Source organism: Crocodylus siamensis, chromosome 11 (assembly GCF_052110815.1).
Source record: "Crocodylus siamensis isolate JL-2025a chromosome 11, ASM5211081v1, whole genome shotgun sequence".
Lineage (NCBI taxonomy): Eukaryota > Metazoa > Chordata > Crocodylia > Crocodylidae > Crocodylus > Crocodylus siamensis.
In genome coordinates this window covers 9,249,049-9,268,539 of record NC_143405.1, presented here as the reverse complement: position 1 = coordinate 9,268,539, position 19,491 = coordinate 9,249,049, and the positions used below count along the sequence as shown (strand labels likewise).

Here is a 19,491-nt window from a genome sequence, read left to right as displayed (position 1 = left end):
TGCCCCCCTCCACTCCCCCAGGCAAACCCTGGCTGGGGCCAAAGAGGATGGTTAAACTTTCCTCCCTCCCCATCCAGTACAGAGCTGCCCTGCCCTGCCCTACCCTACCCTACTAAAAGTTTACTGTGGGCTGCAACTGTGGACTACAAATCCCAGAGGAACCTGGAAACAAGAAGAGAAAGTGATGAGCAACCCTGCAGAGTCCTGTTGCTGTGATTGTGGACTGCGAATCCAAGAGACTTCAGAACAGCAAGAGGATGTGAACACACAGCTCATACTGGCTATGTGCCCCCTAGCTTGAGCCACTGCAGGCAGGTGGCTGCACTTCCACTTGGATTCAAAAGTGAATGCCTGTCTAGTTGTTTCTCAGTTTAATCTCTGCATCTTATAGCATTAGACTAACCTGCAAAGACCAAATTGATTCAGCCTCAGGCTTTCTGACTGTCTGCATTTAGCTCTTGAATCTGGCGAGGATCTGGGACAGAAGTTCAACAAACTAATTTAACTTAAAATTAGTGAAGTCTGATACTATATCCATCCAGGTTTATCTTAAACTGGCTGGAGCATGTTTAAAAGATCTCTTGGGCATCAAGAGGCAGAATAAGATATGAAACCAAGAAAACCCAGCCAACTTTCAAGTCAATGATGAAATTCCAATTCTGCCAAGTGTGCAGGATCAGGTGCTATATGCTCTGCATTTATTAGCAATAAATTACTTTTGTTTCTTGGCAGTTAAAAAAAAGTTTTGGTTCAAAAAGAAAGTAAAAATTTTTCAGCAAGTTGAAACAGCTAAAATGACTCATCTCTAAGCAAAGTTTTACAAGTGTAATTTTTTTTTATTTTAATTTTTAAAGTATTAAAATATGAAAACACTTTCACCCAGGACTATAGAGGTGTTTTCAAGAGTGCTAAAACAACCACCTTTCCATTTATAATAAAAGTTAGCAAAGTTTCCAGGAATTCACAAGGATGCTTCTATGTCCCCAGACCTGCATTTTTTTTGCAAGAACAATTTTGATTATAAATAAGTGGTGCAACTAGTGAAAAATACTTTATTTGAAGTGGGGCAACAAGGTTCCTATACCCTCTTGTATAGTAACCCAAAGGATTTTGCATTTTGTAACATAGTTCATTTTTCCAGGGAGCAAGAAATTCTCTACTCCAGCAAGAAATTGATCTCTAGTAGGATGTGGAACGGGGTGGGCAAATATTTCGGCTGGAGGGCCGCGTAATGAGTTTTGGCGAGCTGTCAAAGGCTGCAAGGGTAACCCCACCTCCTGATCACCAACTTGGGACTGGAAGTCCCACCCTCTAATCCCTGACCTTTCCACAGGAAGTCCCTACCCTTACCCCCAGAAGGGTGTTGTTTTTTTGTTTTGTTTTTTTTCCCTCCCAACAAATCTTACACTAAAAAAACAAAACAAAACAAAAAGAAAAAAAGCCCCCAAAAACCATGTACTATAACATACTTTAATTTTATTTAAAAAAATATTTTGTCCTGATTTACATGTGTAGTGTGCAACTTGCAGGGCTTTAAATAAACGTCCGTACACTGGTCAAATATCTGAGCGGTGGAGAAGCCCCAACAGGCTGCAGATTGGGCCCCACCCCCCCTCCGCAGTTCTGTCATGTTTAAGGCTCTAACTTCATAGCTCTATAAAAAGTGCTCTTAATTACAGCACTGTAAAATGTATATGAAGCATTTCTGTACACATTCCAAGTCTTCCAGTTCTAGGGCACTGGCATGAATTTAAGCATCACTATACTTTTCAGAGAAGACTGCAGCAACTACTGTGTGTTCAAGAAAAAAAAAAAAAAAGACAGAAAGTCAGTTATCTGCAATGCACAGATCAAGTCATTCAAGAGGTTTGGAACATTGGTCCCAACCAGGAGTAGCAAGCTGAGGGAGAGCTTCTCTGCCCCAAGGCTCATATAAGGCTTCCCTGCTACAGCTGAGAAGCGACCCCGAGATCTAAGCCCGGGCAGGAACAGGCAAAGTTAAAGGAAAGGGGGGTGGTTGTTAAAAGCATGATTTCTTGCTCCCCTTCTCCAGGGAGCCTCTGCATCCTGAGTCTCACTGAGACAGGGACATTGCCACATTTACTCTACTTTAGCTTATTGAAATATGTGACCTTTTGAAACAATGAGTCTGTGAATGTCTTCTGGCTAGGTTGAAGAAAGTGGATGCTTTCTCTGCCAGCAATGTCCATCATTTTGTGGCTCACATAGAAGTCTGGTGCTCCACACACCCAAGGGGGTGAGCAGACAGGGAAGGAGACCCTTTATCTACAGGTCTCTCACAGACTCCCCACCAGCCCCATGACGAAGAAGGAAGTTACAGGTCAGGACAAGACAAGACAGAACTGTGCCCAGACTGGTTGACTCCCCTCCACCTCACCCCTGCACAATTATATTTACCCATGCAATCCTCCCACAATTGCTACGTGCAGCGGCCAGACCTATAAAGTCTGCCAACAGGCAAATCAGACCTATGCAATTACCCTTGCAGCTCAAATACTGCTATTACGGCAGCCGGAAGAAGAATGGCTACTTCTTAGAGTTAAACATTAATTTGTAGGAGCATCCAAAGTCTTTACTGTTTTGTTTTGTTTTTAAACAGTGTCCAGAGTATGTGTCTGCATGCACGCGCAGGCCAGAAATAAAGGTAATCTCTGGCAAGTATCATTTAGGAAGATGGGTAACGTGGGAAAATTCTAACCCCCCCACCCTCCAGTAGTTTGCAGAGACAGATATTTCAGAAAAGCTCAGGGCTGTTCAAGTATTCCACATCTCCCATTGGGATACCTGCAGCCAAGTTCTTACCAGAGCTCAGCACCCAACATGCAACAGATCAAGGGAGCTACTTTGAAAGCCCATTCTATCCAGGTCTGCTTGGGGAAGGGAAGCCACTTGATGCTGGTCACAAACTGGGGTGGATCCTGGTGATGAGTAACTCCAACACAAATGCTTCTGGAGGAGCCAGGGGACATCACAAGCCCAGCTGGACTATTGCAAGGTGTCTCCCAACCCCATGAGCAGGCAGCAGTCCATCAGCTCCCACCCTGACATTACAAACTCATTCCCTGCAGTCACCAGGGAGATCTCCCCCAGCCTCAGTTCAAGTGCTGGGGCTTATGCAAAGTGAAGAAACAGTTCAGGCTTAGAGCCACAAAGCAAACAAGTCATCATCCTGCTTTCAGGTTGTTTAGGAAACTTCAGGAATGTGCCAGCCACAAGCAAACTCCTTTGGGATTGTATAAGCCATGCAACATGGGATTTTAGAGCCAGACGTATACAGAGGAATATCATCACTTCACTTCACCGACTTACCCCAGGGAACTATCTAGCTCAGAGATCTTTAGAAACAGCTCCTTGCCAGTCCACAGCTCCTTTTCTGCTCTGCTGGGGCCTTCTCTCACCAGGTGACCAATACCCTCATAAAGCATCAGCAACACCTGGAAGCTCAGCATTACCAGCCTGCAGACAAGCTGGGACACATCCCTCAGGGGCTTGGTGAAGCAAGGGTGTGGAGGGAAGTAACCACTGCCTCATCTTTATTAAAGGATCACTGGGATGCCACAGGTGTTTTGGAGTCAAATACCAAGTAGCACAGGGAATTAACATAAGCTATCTGAATGCATTTCAATCCAGCCACCTATGCAACCTTCCAAGTCTATCTATGCACATAGGTATAGATAAGTCTGCCTTAAAGGTGTACATTATATATATATAAAGGAACCACCAGGTGTGACATACAATCTTAGCCAATCACATCACTTCATTTCACTAGCCCCTCTTATTTTTACCAGTAATTGCTTCCCACTAGAAATAACCCATCTTCAGGTCTGCTCTAGTGGTAAAGGAGCACTCGTAAATCCTGGCTGCTTTAGCTTTATTAGCACTGATAATGGGGCAGGCCAGAGCAGAGCTCAGTGGTGACCAGACCAAAGCTCCACCTTGGAATAGCTCCAAGGAAGGATGCTCTCTTCCCAAGTCAAAGTGCCTTTATGTTTAGATAACTGTTTGGTTATGGGTGGTGGCTAATTATCATGAAATAAAATCACACTTAATCTGAAGCAATCAAATAACAGTTGGGTTAGCATTCTGCTGTAGCTATGCCGGAGACTCCCTGTGTAGAAAAAGCCTAAAAGAGAGGTCTTGTTAGAAAGTGGATGTCCAGGAGTGAAAACGGGGTATACCTTCCAGCCCCCTGCCACAGTTGGCCATCTAAGAGCTGCTGCATGGTAAAGCCTGCAAGGGAGCTGGGTTTTAATAACCTTGCATCCATCTCCTTAACCCAGCTGTTACTCCCTTTGACCCAACTTGTGAGGGATCTCCTGGATTATTCTGGGTAGGCGGAAAGATTGGCTGAGAGTCCAGCATTCCTGATACGTTCCAGTTTATTTACAAAGTCTTGCTTCCCAGGATGCAGAAAGCCTCACACACAGGAAAAAAAAGTCTTTTCTCACAGCCCCAAGCCCCTTTTCTAGTAGCACTCAGCCATGTTCGCACATTCGCTTGACAGTGAAATTGGCTTTTCTTCTGCTTCATAGATTTCATAGACATCAGGGCTGGAAGGGACCTCGGGAGATCATCGAGTCCAGTCCCCCGCCCAAAGGGCAGGAAGTCAGCTGGGGTCATAGGTTCCCAGCAAGATAAGCATCCAATTTGCTCTTGAAGGTGTTCAATGTAGGGGCTTGAACCACCTCCGATGGCAGACTGTTCCAGACCTTGGGGGCTCAGACAGTAAAGAAATTCTTCCTTATGTCCAGCCTGAAATGGTCTCACAGTAGGTTATGACCGTTCGACCTCATCATCCCTTGGGGCGCTCTGGTGAACAAACGTTCCCCCAGATCCTGGTGGTCACCCCGATAAACTTATAGGTGGCCATCAGATCACCCCGAGCCTGCGCTTTTCCAAGCTAAAGAGCCCCATGGCTCTCAGCCTGTTGTTGTAAGGTCTGTTTTCCTGACCTCTGATCATGCGCGTGGCTCTTCTCTGGACTCTCGCAAGCTTCTCCACATCCTTTTTGAATTATGGAGCCCAAGACTAGACGCAGTACTCCAGCTGCAGCCTCACCAAGGCCGAGTACAAGGGGAGAATGACGTCCCGGGATCTGCTTGAGAAGCATCTATGGATGCAAGCCAGTATTTTGGTCACTTTAGTAGCTGCAGCATCGCATTGCAGGCTCATGTTCATCTTGTGGTCAATGATGACCCCCAAGCCTCTTTCTTCTGTAGTGCTAGCCAGTGTAGCACTGCCAAGCTTATAAGGATGCCGCAGGTTTTTCTTCCCAAGGTGGAGAACCTTGCATTTTTTGGTGTTAAACGCCATCAGGTTCTCGTCTGCTCATTTGCTGAGCCTGTCCAGATCCGCCAGGATCACTCGCCTGTCTTCTGGCGTGGATGCTTTGCCCCAAAGTTTGGTGTCATCAGCGAACTTGGCCAGTCTGCTCCTGACTCCAGTGTTCAGATTATTAATGAAGATGTTGAACAGTATGTGTCCAAGGATAGAGCCTTGGGGGACCCCACTGGTCATAGGACACCATGATGAGTGACTTTCATCAATTACTACCCTCTGGGTCCAACCACCTTCGAAGCCACAGACTCATACAGCTCCACCAAGCAATGCCCAACCTAGCGTGATGTCTACCAGTCCCAGGGCAGCCCCTTGGTCCCATGAAGCAGTTTTGGCTTGGTCTATTCACATAGATCTCTGTTTGGAGCAGTGATCTCTCTTCTTTCTGCTATTACTAAACACTAGGCCTGTGCAAAGTGGATAGCATTCACTTCAGATTCAGATTCGGATGATTCGGGGGGGCAGGGACTCAATTCAGTGATTCAAATCACTGTCCCAATTCAATTCAGCTGAATCTGATTCGGAGATTCGGCTGCTGCTGAATCTCCAAATCAGCCAGGCCCGTCCCTTGCCCCTCTCCCAGCTGGGCAACAGCTGCCTCAGCTCCTGGCACTTGTTAAAAAAAAAGCTCTGGTGCTCACCAGGTGCTGCCGCACAGGCAGTGACCCCACTGCCCCATGCTGCATGGGGGGCTCTGCACAAGCCCCTCCTCCCCTGTTCCCCCAGCCCCACCACAGGCCCGGGCCAGCTCTGGCCCTTTAAGAAAAAGAAAAACCCCAGGCTCACTGCTCATGCTGGTGGGGGATGATCCCTGCTGCCCCGTGCCATGTGGGGGGTTCTGCACAAGCCCCACAAAGCCCCGAGGCTGCTGTAAGAGGCTTTTCTTGTTTTTTTATTCTTAAAAGGACAGAGCTGGCCCGGGCGGGGTACCTGTGGGGGGGCTGAGGGAACAGGAGAGGGGGGACTTGTGCAAAGCCCCCCATGCAGCGTGGGGCAGCGGGGATTGCCCCCCACCCGGCAGCACCCAGTGAGCACCAGGGCTTTTCTTTAAAGTACTGGGAGCTGGGGAAGGCTGGGGCAGCCATGTGGGGAGGACTGGGGGGGTTCCCCCATGGTCCCCTCTCCTGCCCCTAGTACTTACCAGCTCAGAGTCAGCTGCAGCTCCCTGCTGCAGTCACCGGGGACTGCCTGAATCATTGAAGCGCTCTGAATCTTTTCCAAAGATTCGGAGAACTTTGATTCGATTCAGACCTTTAAATTGGTCCCCTGATTCGATTCGGATTCAGAAATTCAGCCACCCAATTGAGCAGAATCTCCTCTGAATCAAATCACCACCCGAAGCTTCGCACAGCCCTACTAAACATAGAGGTACTTGCCTACCCCTTCCTTTCACTGGAACAGAAACTTGAAGCAATGGAACTTAATCCAAGTGTTTCCAAAACCTTTGAATTATGGCTGTTTCAGGCTAACGAAGTTAGTGGTCTCCACCCACAACAGGCATGTGTTGGAAATGGCTTCTCTGAACTGCTACATTTTTACTGTGCCCTGCCCTATGCTGGGAAACATCAATGAAAGCGGTCATCACTCATCAGACAACACTTCTGTTGTGCTTTGGGCTGCAGTGAAATAGTCAACAATCTTCGCACTGAACACAGTGTCAGCAGCCTTTGAGGGCTTGTCTCTGCCACATCAGCAGTGCTTCCTGGGGAGCACAAGGCTCAGCAAGCTCTGCTCACCTGGGTCTGGTGCTATGCTCTGGAGCTGGCCCTTCCCTAGTGAGGGTGCTCTAGGATCATCCACCACACCTGCTGTCCAGGCCTCAGTCTCCAGGGATAGCCAGAGAGCAAGCACTGGGGGCGAGCCTCACAGAAATGTGTTGGTGGACTGGGGTGGCCAGGGTCCCTCAGATGTGCCCCAATGCAATGCAGACAAGCCCTGACTCCACAGGGTGGGGCGTCCAGGCTTCACACATGTATTGCTTCAGGCTCTCTGCAGACTCAGGCAGAGGCCATGTTTTGAGCACTCTCTCTGCAACCAGAATAGTCAGGGACGTGGCTCTGAAAAATAAAAACAGATTCTGGAGAATAACAGAGAGGCCTATCCCTGAATCCTGATGAATATTTTGTGCCCCTGGGAGAGGGCTGCTCCAAGCTTTGGAAACTACTGCCTTAAACAACTCTAAAGAGGAAGAATAATGTTGCACTTGGACCACTCCTCCCTCTCCCAAATTAGTGGGGCTGGCAGAAGGACTTTGTTTGAGGAGAGGGAGTTTGGTGGGGGCTGTGAACTCTCTTGTTATGAGCTTCATGTGGACTTGCTCCACAGTCTCTTTGTCAGGGTAAAAGAATTTCTTGGCTAAATCGTATCTGTGTGTTCTGGGACACAGAACAGCTGGAAACAGTCTGACTGACAGCCCTGAAGTCTCCCTTCTTTGAGCCATTTCCAATAGACAGCGCTGTGTTTTAAAACATGGATCTAAGAGAAAAGCATCACCTGTGATTCTTGAGGAGATGCACAGAAGGGGAGGGAAACCAGGGGACAGCTAGGAGCCAACATCCCCTCTTTAACTTGCACTAGGATGAAAATGTGGTGACCTGCCACGTGTTTCTATTCCAGAGAATTAAATCACATCAGGAAATTATTTCAAAACTAAATGCAGGAAAAATATCATATCCATCCCTTAGAATGGAGAAGAGAAAGTTTTAACCAAGTGTCAGAAGATACAAGCACACACACACATACATACTCTAACTCCAACTAGCAATCATCCCAAATCCCTGAAATCTGTGAGCATCCTTTCTCTTTGAATTGCCTGATAGACCCTCCTTGCCTTTGTGCCTATGTCCCTGTGATCAAGGTAGCTATTGCAAGGTGCCTTCCTTTTTCCATTCCAGATTCCAAACTAAAACTGCCTGGACAGGTTTAATACATGTCCCCTTGAGCAACCCAGTCAACATGGGAGTGCATCTAAAAAGCCTTTCCCTTCCTCACTCCATGCATGTGCATAGCATCCTGGTTGGGTTCCATGTGTTTGGTGTGTTCCTAGCTGGAGAGCTGAAACCTTAAAAATCCTATTTGTAATTTTGCTTCCTGAAAGGGGCAGTGGATGCTGGGCACTGGATTCCAAAGATGTTGAACAGCTGACAATATTCTGGACACAGGCAGAGCTGTGCTTTGACTGCAAGGTCTGCAAAGAAAAAGGGAGAGCAGAATAAATCCAATGGCCCCAGATTGGTACAGTAACTCTTCAGGACAACCTGTGTGGGCATGCGGACTATAGAGATATAGGGCTGGTCCAACCCTCTGCTCTGAGGCAGGACAATCTTAACTAGATCACATCTGACACAGGTTGGTGTAATGGGTCTGTAGTCTCCCGTGCCGTTCACCTGTGCGTCATGTCTGTAGGGCCTTTTCTGCTTTTGCCGTTGCTTAAGGAAGAGACAGGCTTGTTATTGGGCTAGATCTTGGGAGGTCCCCCAGGGGGCCTCGCCTGCCACATCTTGCTGGAAATTAATTTGATTGGGAGGAAGATGGTTTGTCCTGCCCTTCCTGATACCTTCCTTCAATCTTCCCAATTGTCCTTCCTGCTTGGTGCTCCACCTCCCCCATACCCTACCTAATGCCAGCCAAAGATGTTGTCTCTGGATCACTAGAGTCGGTATAGTATAAACTCCACTGTTTCGGTCCTGTGAATTTATGACGGTTGGATCGGGATGTTATCTCATCCAAGTTTTCCTGACTGTACTTTGTCCTGCCTATGCATCTTCCAGATCCTGGGTTACCTTACTTCCCAGCATCTCTCTCTCTCCCGACTCTATACTTGCCACAGCTCAGACGTCCCTTCAGGTCCTGCCTGGATCCAGTCTGGGTTGGAGATGTCTAACATCCACTGTGCTCCTTTGGGTAAGTTACTGAGCCTTATCTGGCTTTGCTTATCTGAAAAAGCCCCTTCTTGGGGCAGCCGCCACATCCCTGCAGTGGGACTCTGCTCTGCTTCTGGCTGCTCTGGGCCCGTTGGGGACCTCACTTCCAGTCCTCCCAGCTGTTCTTCCACTGGGCTTTTTATCCCAGTCTCAGGGGGCCGGCCAGCAAATCAGCCCTGACACACTGCCATAAAGCGTGCCCACACTGATGTGGGAGCCGGCCCTGGCTCCTCCCAGCTCCAACATTTTTTTTCCGTTTTTTCTTTTACCGCAGCATCTTTGCCCACCGCAGTTTCACTTTTGCCGCATTCCAGTTCAGGCAAGGCATCCCACCAGCTCTGCTCCTCACCCAGCTGAAGTAAGTCTTTCCTTTCACAGTGTTCTTAAAAATCTCTGAGGTTAGAGATTCCACACCTTTCCCAGGTAGCCTGTTCCAGTCCTTCACTAGCCTTATATACTTTTTCCAAATATCTAATTACCTAATATCATCTTTAATGCAAACTGAACTGACATTTTTCCATATCCTGTCCACAGTAGACACAGAGGCTAATTGATTGCCATCCTTTATAACTTTTACATATTGGCATACTAACATGCCTCCCCTTAAACTTTCCTTCTCCAGACTAAACAAATCCCACCTCTTCCCATTTTGAAATCATGACCTGCAAGGAAAATCTCTTATCACTTTCATTGTTGTCTTCTGGACTCTCTCCAGTTTATCTGCATCCTGCTTAAAGTATGTTGCCCTGTTTTTTACTTCAGTTCACTGTAGTAGAGCTGGTAAGCCAGTAAATAGGACCTGACTCATACAGAAGTCAATGATTTTACAGTTGTCTGTCTGACTGCCATCAGAGATGTTGGGCAGACTTTCTTTTTCCTCCCCTTCTAGCCCACAATGAGTAAAGAAAGTGTCATTTGGCTTAAGCCAGTAAATAGGACCTGATTCATACAGAAGTCAGTGATTTTACAGTCGTGTCTGACCGCCATCAGAGATGCTGGGAAGACTTTCTTTTTCCTCCCCTTCTAGCCCACAATGAGTAAGGAAAGTGTAATTTGGCTTTCTGGTTCATCTACTAATGAGGTAGTTGTTGTTACAAGTCCATGGGGATAAACTTCAAATTCCCATTTGTCATTACAGGCAGTCCTCGACTTACAACGTTTTGAGTTACGTTTTGTACTTACAACGTTCATAAATTAACACTGTTTCAACTTTACAACACCAGTTTCAATTTACAATGCTTGATCCAATGCAATGCCATGCCAGCGAACAAGTTCGCTGCATCACTCATCTCCCTGGAGAACATCTGTCCAAACTTCCTTGGACACTTTCTTTAAGAAAACAGACAAGACTCCAGAAAAACCTGCAGCCAAGACTCCTGAGAAGACTCCAGCCAAGAACCCTTCAAAAAGTCCAGCAAAGTCACCTCAAAGTAGTTCTTCTAAATCAATATGATTGCTATTTACAATATAAATATATTAATGTAGCTACATTAGTCATCTATAATTGATCTAGTACAAAATTTGGGGGTATTTTTGGTGAAAATAGGGTATTGGGCCTCGGTTCAGGAACAAATCCCCCATTTATAACCTTGCTTCTTATGAGAAAATTGGTTCCAAGTTAGAACGTTTTGACTTAAGACGTGGTTTTCAGGAACCGATTGTGTTGTAAGTCAGAGGACTGCCTGTACTGCATTAGCTTGCTACCTGCAGACATAAAACGATCGTTCCTCTTACCGAGTACAATCTTGCCCTCTGGAGTCAGTGTTCACAAAACTGTCATGTTCCCCTAACTGCAAACCAGCCTGATTCTCTGATTCCTTCTTTTGTTATAAAATGGGAAGAATTTTAGAGATACTGCTCATAGTGCCACTCACTGGAAGACCTTTATACTTTCACTTCAAGCCATCTGCCTCAGAGAGAAGGAAATGAAGACGAGTCTTCTAAAAGCTCCAAGGGTTTTATGGGTTCAGCCTCTGAAATCATTCTGTGTTCTCTGGAAGCAACAAGACATGCCTGGCTACTATTTCCTCCTGAAAGTCTACGTCCTCCTCAAAGGCACAGATTAGTTCTAGTGTTAACTGCAGTACCACTGATAGGGTTACAAAGGGCATCATTCTGATCTCAGTTATAATGGTTTACATCAGCGTCCCATATGGCTTACACAGCCATTTAGCTATCATGGACAAGATAGCTGAGGACCAAAGTCAGCAAAACAGAAGACAAAGTGAGAAAGAAAGAGCATCAAAAGCTCATGTTCCCTTGTGCCTCTCCTTCCATCCCAAAAAACTGAGGTATTGTGAAAGGGACCTTCTTTGGGTCCAGCACTGAGCACATGGCCTGCAATTAAATAATATGTAACTAATATGTTTTCAAAATCCCTGGGCAAAGGAGACACGTCACCAAAGTACCCCTTGGGATAACTCCAGTAGTTTCAGTGGGACAGGATTTGGCCCTACATGACTTGGGGGTTCCCCTATGGAGTGGAGAAAGCTCAGGTTGACATATACCCTCAGTGATAAATCACTGGACCAGCCCCTCCACTCCTCATCCCCAACTGTTTTCTTTCCGATTGATCCTGGAGAAGAGCTCATTTGCAGTGTCCCTTACATATATAGAAATATATATGTTTAAAAAAACCAGTATCTGCAGGATAAATGTGCTTGGATTACTGTTTTGGTGCTGGAGGCCATGCTTAAACACTGAGTGTTTACGGAAATGGGGAGATTGTACCAGGTGCTTCTCCATGATGAATGCAATGATAAAATAAATGTTTACACGATGGCAGATGACACTGGTCCTGCATGACACATGAGTGTTTATTAACAGAAGCTAAAAGGAAAATATTGTCATGCTGATAAGAATAGGTGAACTGAGATATAAACGGGAAGGAAGTTTTGGCTAGTGGTTAGAGTTGGGACTCCTGCGTTCTGTTACCAGCTCTACAGTTCATCTGCTGTGTGAGTTTGGGCAATAGAAGCAAATTTCTCCATTTCTATTATCTATGAAGTTGCCATTGCTAGGAGAAGGGATCTAACGTTACTACCCTCTCCTCAGAGCAATCTTGAATTCCCCCATCTCTAAGTTATTTGGCAGGTTTGTCCAGCACTATTTTCTCAGCTTTCTAGTCCTCCATTGAAAAAAGAGACTGGAAATTGGAACCCAGAACACAGCAATCTTTTATGCAGGCATAGGAAGACCGCTTCTGCCCAGGGAGACCATTTGATACCAATGTGATAGCATCTAATACTGAGATCAGGGACTGACAGACAGGACTCCTAGGTTCTGTTCATGACTCTTCCTGGTGATTTGATTTTGGCTATCCATCTGTAAAATAAGCTATCCTATCTCAGGGAAATGATGTGAAGCACCAATAGCAGACACTTGTGGTGTATTTTGAAACACTCAAGTTAAAGAAAAGCAATGCTGAAGTGGAATGTATTAAGTATGATTAATTCCTGTTATTCATTCACATACACAGTGAAACAGCTAAACTAACAGAAGCAGCCATATTTCAAATACTGTAAATCAGAAAGCACACCTCTCCTCTGTCACTCTGTCCCTGAACTAACAAGTAGGGCTGTACAAAGCTTCAGGTGCCGATTCGATTTGGAGGAGATTTGGCCTGATTCAGAGGCCAAATCTCAGAATCCAGATTGAATCCGGGGACTAAAAGGTCCAAATCATTTTGGAAAAGAATCAGAGAGCTTTGGCGATTCGGGTAGATCCTGCTCGCTGCAGGAGGGAGCTGGACCCAGACTCCAAGCTGGTAAGTAGGGGGTGAGGGAGGGAGCTGAAGAAGGAGGGAAGGGACCATGGGGGGACCCCTGCCAGGCCCTATCCCATGCCTGTTCCCCCAGTCCCCCCATGGTTGCCCTGCCTGCCCCAGCTCCCGATGCTTTAAAAAAAAAGCCCCTACTCACCGGCTGCTGACTGGTGGAGGGGCAATCCCCACTTCCCCATGCTGCATGGGGGGCTCTGCCACAAGCCCCCTCACCCTCTCCACTTCCCCAGCCCTCCTATGGCTGCCCCATGTGCCCCAGCTCCAGCCCTTTAAGGAAAAAAAAACAACAAAAAACCTCCAAGCTTACCGGCTGCTGCAATGGCCTCAGGGCTTCTGGCAGAGCCCCCCACACAATGTAGGGCAGTGGGGATTGCCTCCTGCTGGGCAGGAACCGGTGAGTCAGGGATTTTTGTGGAGGGAGGTTTCTGAAAGGGCCTGAGCTGGGGCAGGCCTGGCAGCCATGAGGGGGGCTAAGACAGCAGGGTTGGGGAGGGAGGCTCATGGCAGAGCTCCCCCATGCAGCATGGGACAATGCGGGGCAGTGGGGAATTGCCCCCTGCCGGGCAGTAGCCAATGAGTGGGGGCTTTTTTTTTTCCAAAGTGCCAGGAGCTGGGGCAGGTGGGGCAGCCACTGCCGGGGCCGGGAGAGTGGGTGGGGGATGGAGCCTGCATGATTTGGAGGTTTGGCTGATTTAACAGCAGCCGAATCTCTGAATCAGATTCAGCCTAATCGATTCAGGACAGTGATTCAAATCATTGAATCGAATCACTGTCCGCCAAATGAGCCAAATCCGAAGCAAACACTAGCCACTTCGCACAGGCCTACTAACAAGTCACTCCTTTGACATGCAGAAGCAGGCAGAGTGCAAAGGAAATAATTGGCTGAACCTGGCAGTTGACTGATCCAACAAAGGGGAACTTGCAAAGCTTCACAATGCTCTTTAATGCTGTTCCTGAGCTCAGGCTGGATAGACAAGAAAAACCAGTGGATGGGACATCTGCAAGAGACTGAGCAGGTCTCCAAAATGGGAAGTAAACATCTGGCCTGAGGAATCACTTAACCAGCCAAGGAATGTAATCTCTTCTGTTGTGTTGCATTGCACCCTTTCTAGCTGGGAAATGACTCCAGACTTCTTGTACAGTTGAACTTAATTCTTAATACAAGCACCTGCTGTTTCTCTTAAATAAGCAATTCAGGGCCTGATTCTGTTCTCATTTAAATCCAGGTGAATCAGGATAAATTCAGTAAAGTCCATGGATTACAGCAGTGTAATGCTGGGGGAAATCAAAATCAGGCCCTCCCTCTGGGTCCAAATTTCCTTTGCTCTGGTAATGTTTGTAGGCTCACTTTGTACTGATGCGAATGGTGACACATGATGTGAGGCAATGAAGTATCAGGCCCACAGTGGTAAAAGTCTTTGTGACTTGGTTCCATAGGAATGGCTATGAATACTGCACATCCCTCAAGTCATTACAAGCCACACATACCCCAACTTCCAGCCCAACACAACAGCTTCAATGCCATTTTTATAGACAGCTATCTTGGGGCTTCACTCTGTGTCAGAACCATTGTCCCCAGACAGATTAGCCCTGGGGGCTTCTTCAGGGCAGTCATCTGCATCAGAGAAGGAAGCAACAGAGCACAGGCCAGAGGTGGGCTGGAAACCCTCAGACTGAGCCTTGGGAAAGACAGAGAGCTCCATGTAGCTGGTGCCAGGCTGCTTCGTTGTCACATCCCAGATCTCCACCAAGGGGGAGCAGATTGCACAACCCATGGTCAACTGGAAGGAAGCAGACAAGCCTGGGTGGTTTCAAACCAAAGCCCAACTCTCCAAGCTGCATGGGAGTAGACAGGCAGGTGGTGGCGTTTGCCTTCAGTGCAGAGAAGTATTCCTACTGGGATTGCTGGAAGGGGCTGAAATTAGAGCCCTGGCTTCATTTCTGCCAGGAAGCCACAGGATTTGCCAAGCCCAAAGCTCAGGGCAGCAGCATCCTTGCTGATCCCCAGGTTTTCCAGGCATTCAGAACCAGCAGACTCGGTTTACTGACCTTTCCAGAAGGTTCAATAACAAGGACAGCCCCTAGGAGCTTGTCAAGGTGAGGTTGTGCCGTCCAGCCTTTGTTTTGCGGGGGAAGCAGAGCAATGCCCTTTGCTGGTCCCTCTTCCTCCCAGGCTCACAACCCAGGGAGCTCAACTCCGTGCAACCTCCGTCACATTCTGAGAGGAACCAGATTTGACCTGTCAGAACAAATCAGGGTAACAATTATGACAGGAACACATGGCAGCAAGCGGTTACTTTCTCCTGAAATCCAACCAGTGCTGCTGATTGAAGCCACTCTGTAGTGTCTCTTTGGCCAAGAGGTACAGCTGGAACAGCAGAAATGACATAGAGGCATCTATTTGGCTGGGGGTACAGTCCAAAGAGCAGTTCTGCAATACTTAGGTCTTATTGACCTACAATTACTTTTCCTTCGCAACCAGATATGGGCCAAAGATGCTGCAGTGAAACTTTGCAGAAGCCCTGAGCTGGAGATGGCTCCGAGGTAGGGTTCCCGTTCTCAGACCCAAAGTTCTGGTTCTCACCCGACTCAAAGATAGCTGGCACCTGTCAAGCAGTTCTCATGTGAAGATCTCCAAGCACTTTACAAACACAGATCCAATTAATATGGCTAAGTTAAATCTCAAGGGTTAAATATTGGCCCCACTGAAATCAATGGCAAAATTCTCAGTGACTTCCCAAAGGGCAGGATTTTGTCCCTAGTCCTTTCACAGTTACTGTTGCCTCATCTCTCCCTCCCTGTATCATTACCAAGATAACACAGGTACAGTCGGCACTCCCAAAACCACCACAACTTTCAACAAAGTTTGGGATTTCACTGAAACCTCATTCATGCGGCTTCATTTGCTTTTCAAGGGAAATTTAACTGAAAAAATCACGGGCAAAATCCTAGCCCCACTGAAGTCATTGGCAAACTTGTAGTGACTTCAAGATTTCACCCAATGCCTCTCTCTGCCTCCAATAAAAGCCCCCGATATGCAAACAGCAAGGACTGCCTAAAAATGATTGTCCTCCTGCTGCTTCTAGGATGACTGGGGGAACATAACAGGAAGCTGTGGCCCTGGACCCAAGTTCTGTGACCGCCATATGCAAACCGACTCTTAAATTTGGGATTCTGGACTAAACCTAGAAGCACAATTTACAGGCATGAGCTACATTTGTAGCAACTAAACCTAGTTCTTAGCTCCATATTACAGACAAAGAAGCAAAAGCCCAGAGGACCCGACTTACCCAAGAGGAATGGACCCTTGAAGGAGATCCCAGGAGCCCTGACTCCAAGTCCCCTTGTCTAACCACTAAACCACAAATGACTTCCATATCACAGATGCTTAGTTTACAAGTGAAAACAGAATTTCTAGCATCACAAGTGTAACCTGATAGTTTGTCCTCTGGCTGTATTGATTCAGCTTGGTACATTATTCATTTTGCACAACACAGACCCTGAAATCAGACGCCCACTGGTAATTGTTGCTGATGATTATGTATGAGGAAGCAGCAGTGCCAGGCAGGCTCTGGTGTAGCCAGGGGTAAGAGGCCAAGCTGTTAATATGCCATGCACCTTTCCACCCCACCCTGCTGTGGGGTCACGGTCTTGTTTCAGTTATTGCAGCAGTTGGTCCACTTCTCTAGGACTCCAGCCAGCTCAAATTTGCATGGCCCGCAGGTGGCTCTATTATTTATTTGCATCTGGGTCTTGGGTGACACCACTAGACACCTGAGGCCCCCTATCAGCTTTCCCAGCAACATAAAACACGCGTGTTGGCACGGAACAGTTTCCACCTGAATTAATAAGTGAGTTCTGCACAGGCCTCTGACATGCTGGGGCTCCAAATCAGTTCAAGAGAAAGGGAATAAAGCAACTCTGCAGCTGGGAATGGATTCACACAGCCTGGCCACCCTCCCATGTCCTTCCCACTCCCCCACTAAAATGCATGGGAACTGGAAAGCCAGCTCCTCCAGTGACAAAAAATCTCAGCTCATCTCTGTAGTTAGCGGCTGTGCTGACAGCACTTTGTTCAGCCAGGGGTGTAATGACGATATATGGAGGCAGGTGAGCCGACATACTCTGCTGTGGCAACGCATCACAGTGTCTGGAGCCAGGGGATCTGGGAGTCTGGACAACTGGGCTCTTCTGCTGGCTATGTCACTGACCTGCTGCAAGGCCTCTTCATCTCTCCATGCCTTGGTTTCGCAAGAGGGAGGTAATAACTGCCTGCCTCTGAGGGCACTGAGAAGGTGTTTGTAAAGCCACTTGAGATCCTCCAGAGAAAGATGTTTCAAGAAGGCCATGTATTATTATGGAGCTTCATTCACCAAGGAGCTGACTTGTGGCTTTAGGAAGTTTCCCACGCCAGTCGGCACTTGGTCATAAGGGGCAAGGCCGTGGTGTAGCCCAGTGGGGGGCCAACCTTTTTGGTAGGCATGCCACAAATTAGTGTTTCACCCTCCCCGAATGCCACTCCCATCCCTTTCCCCACCCGATCTGCTGCTCTTGTTTCTTCTTGCCCTGTGCTCCCTGCCTGCTCTGCTTTCTGCTTCCTGCCCTATCTGCCATTGTGCTGCCTGTCCCCTCCCTGACCTGACATACGTCACAACACAGAGGCAACCCATGCCACTTGTAGCACTCAAGTCACAGGTTGGCCACCCCGGTGTAGCTTATGTGGTACTATCAAGAGGATGCATCTGCACTCATGATGTCTAGTGTCAGGAATGCTTCATGTTGGTGATGTGTCCACACAGCTATGTTCATGTCTAGGAGGAGATCTCTGTATGTTCTTTTTTCCAGTTTGATCTGCTCCACTCTCCTCTGCTGATCCACTCCCACCAACATCGTGGAATCAAAAGTTGCCAAGCAACAAGGCCCATAGACTTGCCTACAGTGTGTATTGATGTTAACAAGTTAGTTGAGGCAGCTAGTGCCTGGAGCCCTTATCTCAGCTGTTGTAGACCACAGTTCAGCTCAGGCTTCCCTGATTCAGCCTTGAAATCAGAAAGCAGAGTCGAACCAGGAGTGCCCCTGGCTTGCAAGTGTTTGCTGATATATCACTTTGCTTTTATCATGAGTAGCCAGTGGATGGGAGGGAGGGAAAAACAGCCTAAAAATCAATTTCAGGGAAAGTCTCAGCAGATGTGATGCTATCAAATGGGCCAAGCGTGACAGTGACATTGAGCCTAGTGCTGATTAACCCCCAGGTCTAACCAGGTACAAGTCCACCGCCTTCAGCGGCGTTCAGGAGAGAGACTGGGGGCAGCAAAGTCAGGCTCTCAGCCATGCGAGCACTATAAAAAGAGCCTGTCCTGCTCCTACTCCAGAAGTGAGGCAGGTGAAAGAAGAGAGGAAAAGAAAGAGGAAGAGGAAGACTCACTTACTTATGGTCCAATTACTAGAGGATCCGGGCACCCACAAACCTCACTAGCACCAATGGGGGGGCTTCAAGTTCGCACCACCTCTGTGAAGCAAATGTTATTTCTTTACTAATCTGGAGCCAGTTCCTACCTCACCTTATCCAAATCCAACACCAAGGAGCAAAAGAAAAGCACAGGCTGGATTTTTAACACCCGAAAAAAGTTTCTGCATGTTGCAAAACCAGGATACTTGAGCTGTGGGGTCCCTCCACCTGAGAACACAAAAAAAACCACAGAACAGAGAAGTCCACCACACTTGTGTTGATATAGAGTGTGCTACAGTTTACACAGGTGATGTTCTGATCTGGGGAAAAACAGGCGAAAAGCATGATGAAACAATCCAAGTAGCTTGGAAAGAACCAGAGCTGATGGGCCCGGGCAAAAAAACAAAAACGTAAATCCCCTACCACAGAAATAACCTACCTGAGAAATCAATTATTACAAGGTGCATAGGGAGGTCATAAAAGGTTGGAGCACTTTTCCCCTCATCCTCCCATGCACAGTAGTTTGGTGGCCCCCCTCTTTTCAGCTACAGCTGTAACTTGTCATCCTCTTCCAGGCAAATCTTGACCAGAGTTTTTGCCTCAGAAAAGACTGTGGGATTTGGCCCTCATTGCAAAGACACAGAATGGAGCTGCTGTCTCTTAGAGATGAAAACTGGAGTAAGGATCGTAGGTGACTGACTTCCTTTCTCTAGGCCTCAGTTTCCCCATCTGCTGAATGGAGACACTGACTCTCTCCTACCTCACTGGGGCATTGTAAAGATTAAGAAATGCTTGCACAGTGCTGAATTATGTTTGGTGTCTTGTGTGACTGCTACCCTCAAATTAAGGAAAGGGCCTTCAACACTTTCCGGTGAGTCACTGCTGTCTGTGAAGTGCAGCCTGGCCCTGTGTTTGGTAAAACCCACCACAAACACACTCTTTAAAAAGCCTGAAGTGCGTCAGAGAAAGCCTCTCCCTGC

The 19,491-nt window shown here is 47.4% G+C and overlaps 1 protein-coding gene across 1 annotated transcript in view; it reads right to left on the bottom strand.

Moving 5' to 3' along the window:
- Positions 1 to 19,491, bottom strand: part of PTGES (prostaglandin E synthase) — a 49,080-nt gene that overhangs the window by 14,716 nt on the left and 14,873 nt on the right. The window lies entirely within an intron of this gene.